Raw genomic sequence first — 7,894 nt, forward strand, 5'->3', positions numbered from 1 at the left:
TTGACTTGGAGTTACATTGTGATGTTTAAGTGTTCCCTTTATTTTTTTGAGCAGTGTACTTTAAGCATATGTTTTCATTTTCAACTCCTCTAACCAAAGCTTATTGTATGGATTTTTTTCCTAATAATAATGTAAAATTAACATCTGTACAGAAAGACTCATGTGAAGGACAAATTACAGAGGAGGAACTGCTTGATGCAATTAAAGCCTTTAAGGATGGGAAAACTCCAGGGCTGGATGGCATACCGGTGGAGGTATATCAAACCTTTTTGATGTACTCAGAGGACCGTTATTAGCATGTTTTAACCACTCCTATATAAATGGTAGATTATCAGACACTCAACAAGAAGGTCTGATTTCAATATTCATTTTCATGGTGTGTAGATTGATGAGGGGAAAAAAACATATTAGAATAAGGCTGTAATGTAACAAAATGTGGAAAAAGTCAAAGGGTCTGAATACTTTCTGAATGCACTGTACTTCCTTTGAATTATATAATAATTTACATTTAGTAATATCCAAATCATAAAATTAATAACAGAGGTTTTATACTTGTATTCACACAATCAACACTCGTAAAAAAAAGGGATTAGATTATGTGATTTTAGACATGATTATATCTCGAGATGAAAACACCACAGTAGCTCTCTCTATCTTAGAATAAGGTCATATTTTAACCCAAAATTGTCACTTTTTACACCAAAAGTGTCATTTGTCATGAAATGTCCTCTTGGATCGCTGAGATTAGAATGTGTACTGTCTATTTCATTATTGTAATTATATATATAAAAAAATCAGGTATTATGCATTTTACCACAATTTCCACAAAGTACTAATTACCATAACTGTTATAAACATTTATATATATATTTTTTTACATTGCTCTTGTAAAGGTCTGAGTTAAATAACACTGACAATATTTTGTATTTGTATTAAATCTGACTCTTTCCCCAACATGTCCACAGACACTGTGTTTGTACATAATAAATATTATAGTATAATGTAAACTTCAACTAATATACAATTTTTATAATTTATGGACAAACTACAGCAACATACTTTGGGTTTTATTTTAAATAAGTTAGGATTTTCTAAAGTAAAATAGTATAAAAATGACCCAAGAATTTAATCCAGACGCATTTTGGAGAATTAGGGTTGAAAATGTACAAAATTCAGGCGAAAATAAAATATATTGAAAATAAGACACTTTGCCTAAACTTAGTCCTCAGAATGATAGTTGATTTTTGCAGATGCATCATGGTTATGTAACTACATTTTCTACAGACATGTTTAAAACTGGTTTCATGAGAATCACCCATATAAACAATTTGATTTCATGTGACATAAACAAAAACACAAATTCTCAGTCAAAAACATCAGACAGAACATAGCTCCTCAATTCTCTCGTGTCTTCTCTTGTGTCAGTTCAGTTTGGTTTTGATCAATGCCCTGTTTTATTTATTTTTGTTGTTGTAAATATTTATATAGTCGCCAGCATTATTTGTCTACTTGCAAATAAAAAAAACTCTCTCTGGGCAAGAAAAGTTATCTGTTGTGTTTTCCACTGATCGAGAAAATGTCTTTGCACAATGAGAGCAGTGGTATGTCTTCTTTCATGCTTATTCAGGTGTCTTAACCAGTTAAATCGCTTTCCCAACTGGGAGCACTGAAAAGTCTTATCCTCTCCTGTGTGTCCTGTCATGCCTATTCAGGGACCCTAACTTAGTAAAACTCTTTCCACACAAGAAGCAGAGGTGAGGCTTCTCTCCTGTGTGTGTGTTCTCCCATGTTTTTTCAGATACCCAAAGTGGGTAAAACTCTTTCCACAGAGGGAGCATTGGTAGGGCTTTTCCCGGGTGTGCGTCCTCTCGTGCTCTTTTAGGTTCCCTGACCGGGTAAAACTCTTTCCACACTGGGAACATTGGAAAGGCTTTTCTTGTGTGTGTGTCCTCTCATGCTCTTTTAGATTCTCTAACCGGGTAAAACTCTTTCCACACTGGGAACATTTGAAAGGTTTTTCTCCCGTGTGTGTCCTTGCATGCCTATTCAGGTCCCCTAACTGGGTAAAACTCTTTCCACACTGGGAGCAGAGGTGAGGCTTCTCTCCTGTGTGTGTTGTCTCATGTTTTTTCAGATACCCTAATTGGGTAAAACTCTTTCCACACAGTGAGCATGGGTAGGGCTTTTCTCGTGTGTGTGTCCTCTCATGCTCTTTTAGGTTCCCTAACCGGGTGAAATTCTTTCCACACTGGGAACATTGGAAAGGCTTTTCTCCTGTGTGTGTCCTTTCATGCCTATTCAGGTCCCCTAACTGGGTAAAACTCTTTCCACACTGGGAGCAGAGGTGAGGCTTCTCTCCCGTGTGTGCTTTCTCATGGTTTTTCAGATGCGCTAAGTAGGTAAAACTCTTTCCACACTGGGAGCAGTGGAAAGGCTTCTGTCCTGTGTGTATTTTCTCATGATCTTTTAGGTTCCCTAACTGGGTGAAACGCTTTCCACACTGAGAGCATTGGAAAGGCTTCTCTCCTGTGTGTATTCTCTCATGATCTTTTAGGCTCCCTAACTGGGTAAAACGCTTTTCACACTGAGAGCATTGGAAAGGCTTCTCTCCTGTGTGTATTCTCTCATGCTCCTTAAGGCTTCCTAACAACCTAAAACTCTTTCCACATTGGGAACAGTGGTAAGGCTTCTCTCCTGAGTGTATTTTCTTATGTCTTTTCAGGCTCGCTAACTGAATAAAATTCTTTCCACACTGGGAACATTGGAAAGGCTCTTCTCCTGTGTGTGTTCTCTCATGCTTTTTTAGGTTCCGTAACTTAGTAAAACTCTTTCCACAGTTGAAGCAGTGGCGTCGTCTCGCTGGTTTGGACGTCTCTGTGTCTGGTTCCTCTGAGGGACTCTTCCCACTGTCAGAGTGAGAGTCTGATCTCTCTCCTGCCAAAGACAAACAGAGTATTTAGTTTAACAGAATATTTAGTCCAACAGAGTATTTAGTTAAACAGAGAGACCTGAATGAAACCTCCACATACATTTTACTTTGACATCTTAGTCGTTTAGAAGACACTGCTAATGCTAATTAATGATGCTAAAAAATACTTTGAAAAAAACCCCATCAACAGTTATGATATGACTAGAATGGCTAATTAGGGGTTCACAGCGAAGCTCCGATAACCCATGTTATTCTCTTTCTTCTTTTTGAACGTTCCCATTTAAATCCTTCATAAATCCACTCTACAAGGGCCTATCAACTTAAAATATTTTAGGGTCATCAAATCCATTACAATGATGAACCATTTTAAGTTTGGCATTGATATCTTTAAAAAAAATAAGGAAACTATTAACAATTTACTTTTATTTAATGCTAATGATTTAAAATAAATCATTAAACAAATAAACTTCTCATAAACTAAGTCAGATTCACTCCAAATTTGGCCTTTGGACTCATTACATCAGTCTTTAAAGGTTTTGAGAAAAAAATTGGTTGCTGTAAATATGGCCGTACTGTAGCTATAGATGCACGTTACCACATATGCTAATGATAATGCTAATTAATGCTAATGGTAAAAATACTTGAAAAATCTTCTTCTCATGAACCAGCTATAGATGCACGTTACCACAATTTGCTAATGCTAATTAAAGCTAATGCTAAAAATACTTGAAAAATCTTCTTATGAACCACAAGTCAGATTGACTCCAGATTTGGTATATATATATATACTCAATTAATTAGCCTCTAATGAATTTGAGAATGATTAGTTACTGCATTCAAAGTCGGACACGCTACACTAGATGGCACCATATCACACCAGGGCTATAGGAATTTAATACGTTTGCTATGTACACTTTATGTACATGTCCTTAGTAGCTGTGTGACTATAAAGTTGCTGCAACCTTAAGATGGCTGCACCAGACCAGTTGGTGGCACTATAGATATCCTTGGCACCAGTGGCACCATAGGAGCAATAACTATTGATCAAGTGGACTTTGTCTCATGCAAATGAAGGTCAGATTTAAATTATGCAGATGAACAATGTGAAATATCATGATTTGTATAATCACATATTGTTTCCCTATTATGGGGGCTGAACGTAGTGAAAAGTGGATAATATATTCAGGAAAATGAGAAAGCAGAAGTCCTGCCTGCTTGTGCAGTCAGCGTATCACAGCCGTGAGAGTGTATTGAAGTATTGTGGAATGCTAATGTGGATTTAAAGGGCCTTGTGGTCATGTGGCGGAGCAATTCACGTACCAGGCTGTGATGCTGCCAGGTCAGGACGCTCTCGACGGTACAACCATAGTATTTTGGAGAAGACCCGGGTGAATGCCGAATTTTCTTCAGACGCCTTAAGAATCAGAGGCGCTGTTGCGCCCTCTTAATAAAGACTGGTGGTGTGAGGTTGGCTATGCGGTTGGATTTTAACAAGAGGCAACAACAGATCTTGACTTTTCTTGCCAAGAGAGAGTTTTTTTATTTGCAAGTGGAGGAATAATTCCGGTGACTGTATTTACCCCCAAAAAACTAAATAAAAACAGGGCGTTGATCAAAGACAAACTGACCTGAATAAAAATAAGTAGAGCTCTATGAAAAAAAAACGACTTAAATATGTGACTTGTTTCAGGAAACTAGGCGTATGTCGCTCGTCAGTACTTCACAGGAGAGGCATTTGAACGTAAACATACTGTAAATATTTTTATATTCAAAATGAGTTTTTAGGCAGAAATGCCTTCTGGAACATGTGAAATTTCATGTGCCTTTAATAACAAATTTGTATGCCATCTGTAAATACGAATAAAATTGTTAAATTACGATCCTAGTTGGTTTAGCCAATAGAAAAAGTCATGAAGCTTCCCGCTAGCCATGATTGGCTGAGAATGGATGGGCTGGACATGCCGAGAGATGAGTTCGGATTGGTCTGCCATCTAGCACGCTTCTGTCTATAACATGACCTGCTTAGTATGTGTAGCTAATCCTTTCTAATGCCGGTTTTTGAAAAATATTACAGAGGCCGAGTTTTGAAAATCAGTGGAATGCCCGGTGGAAGCAGATAATCATAGCAAAGGAGACGGAGAAAATTCAGACGTTTGATTGTAAATGCGGAGGGAGTCAAAAAGAGAACACAGAAGGCTGATGTATAAAACACCTCCGGATTACAACTTCAAACTAAGGGCAACCATGGCATCTGTGACAGAGAGGGAGAAGCCTTCATCCATGTATATGGGTAAGAGAGTCTAGCTAGCTACATTTTCAGATATTATGCGTTTCTAATTTTGTCTGAAAGTTGTTTTCATTGCAAGTTAAAGCACACTGTTAGCTGGCTCGCTAGCTAATGTTACGTGTATGATCTGTGTAGAAATATTATTCGTATCTCAGAGCCGCTAACTAAGATTGAACCTAGTTAGTTGGTACACTTTAGTTACTTGTAGATTCATGCAGGGTTTAGTAACGTTATGAGTTGGGATTATGGTTCACAATCTAAAACAAATGACTCCACTATGCAAGTAACCATTTCACTGTAGCAATTACACCTTCTGTATCCTGTGCATGTGACAAATACACTTTTATTTTATTTTATATAGCGTGTGTTTACCAGATGCGGTAACACGAACAACAACATGACCTGCACCAAAGTCAAATTATGATATAACATTAGGCCAACAAGACAGTGTCCAAGTTCTAAAATTCTCCGGTAGAATGCTCTGCTTTTATTTCGTCATACTCACAGTCATATGCTATTAACTTCTAAATAACTTGCAAATAATGATCTTGTTGCGAGTTTATTTTCCTGTAATAATTAATACAAATGAGCTAGTTATGTTAAGCAAGTTAAGACGTTGTCAGCTATATGATATGGTCATTATTTGAACTGGCTAGCCAGCTAACTTATTGTTAGATAGCTGGTTATCTAACAATAAGTTAGCTGGCTATCTAACAATAAGTTAGCTGGCTATGTAACAATAAGTTAGCTGGCTAACTTATTGTTAGATAGCTAGCTAACAAACTAGAAACAAACCAAAACATTGTTTAGAAAGTTTGTTTTAGTCGCCTGGTTTGACAGATTGAAATATACTAAATTCATTTTTAAACAGATGGTGTTGGTGTTAAAATACACCAGTTATGCTATTTTGGACCACCAGACTGATGATGTCATGCAGCCTGTCATTTTTGTGTTTATACTTTTTTTTAAACGACAACAAGTTTGACGTCAGACGACAATAGAATGTTCATGATGTCCCTGTGACAACGGTCTATAGACATGTCGATAGACATAGTAGAAACCAGCCTTTAGTCTTGACATCTTTGGTTGTTTACTACACTACCATACTCACTCTGTTTAGCACATGGCCTCACATGTGAATCCTTAAAGAGATGGGTGGAGCTAAAGGCTTAAGAGGGTGTGAACGATGCTGAATGGGTATGGACAAAGACGAGCTCTCCAGTAGTTGTACCAAAACATTCAAGGGGCCATTTTCTCTAAAGTGAGGTTACAAGTTTATCAACTTTCAAAGCAAAATTAATTTCCCATACCATTTTCGTGCTCTGGGTCTCTACTTGACCATGTGACCTAGACACCCCAGACCAACGTTGGATTGATCACAGGGTAGGGACACATATTGCACACCCTTTGGTTTTCCCATAAAGAACTTACACAATTTATATAAATATTTAAAATATGTCTATAGCTCTTCAATCATGTGACCTACCAGCCTTATTTCAACTGTCCATTATTCCTTATATAAGTAGACAAGTTGCCCACCCTTTGGTTTTCTCTCTTTGGTTTTCTCATAGCATTTCAGCAACATTTGTAGAATATATATTTAAGTGATTATATATATATATATTAAAAAATAAATTAAAATTCATTAGCTCCTTCACAATGTGACCGAAACACCTCAAACCAACTTAAGGGTTTTCCCATAAAACACTTTCATGTTTTTAGATAAATACTTGAAACTTTCTATAGTATATTATAGCTCTTCAACCATGTGACCTAGCAATCTTCAATGATTGAAGAGTTTGTGCTCCTGTTTTAAGACAGTAACATTACTTACTAGTATTAATCAGATCTCCCGTATCTTCCTCTTCTTGTCCCTCCTCCTCCTCCTCCTCCTCCTCCAACGTGACAGTAATCTCCCCCTCCTCCTCCACTCCAAAAATAGCATCCTCCTCTTTCACTCTGAAATCTTCTTCTTTCACTGTAACTTCCTCTTTCACTGCAACTTCTTCCTCTTCTTTCACTGTAACAGCCTCACCCTCTACTTCTTGTTTTACTGTGACAGCCTCCTCTTCCTTCTCCTCTTTCACGAGACCCTCTTTCTCTGTCCAGCAGTCCTCTTCTTTTGTAGGGGGGTAGTAGTTTAGTGAGTTCATGGTCGGGGATGTTAACTTGCTAGATATTTAGCATTAGCAAATAGCCAAATGCTACTGCTAACTTAGCTAGCCAGCTACCCAACAAACAACGTAAATATTACATTAAATGGGCAACAAATAGATACGACAGAAGTATGTTTAAAACACACTGAATAATATACACCAAAACAAACTAAAGAGATGTACTGTTTTTGGCTATGAAGGTAGCTGACTACTTGTTATTGTTGAAGAAGCGTCCTCCTGTCCACTAGATTATACGTCACACTGGCAGCATCACCCGAAAGACGCACATCGCCATCTGCTGACTGGAGTTGGTAACGCCGTTGAGGAAAATATTTTCAGACAAAACGTTTATTTTTTATTGATTTAATTGAAGTGTGATATTATGTGGAAACGTACAAAGATAAGCATGTGTTGATTGATTAGTGCAGTGAAAATGTAAATACTATACGACTGCACATCTGCATAAACATTTAAGGCAAATTCATATTAATTAACTTAAACAGATAATATAAAAACGAACAG

At 37.2% G+C, this 7,894-nt stretch overlaps 1 pseudogene; it reads right to left on the minus strand.

Annotated features, from left to right (window-relative positions):
- Positions 1–535: 535 nt before the first annotated feature.
- On the minus strand, positions 536–7,369 carry LOC115178566 (gastrula zinc finger protein XlCGF26.1-like; annotated as a pseudogene).
- Between the last annotated feature and the right edge of the window lie 525 nt (positions 7,370–7,894).

The sequence above is a fragment of the Salmo trutta genome, chromosome 38 (genome assembly GCF_901001165.1).
Source record: "Salmo trutta chromosome 38, fSalTru1.1, whole genome shotgun sequence".
Lineage (NCBI taxonomy): Eukaryota > Metazoa > Chordata > Actinopteri > Salmoniformes > Salmonidae > Salmo > Salmo trutta.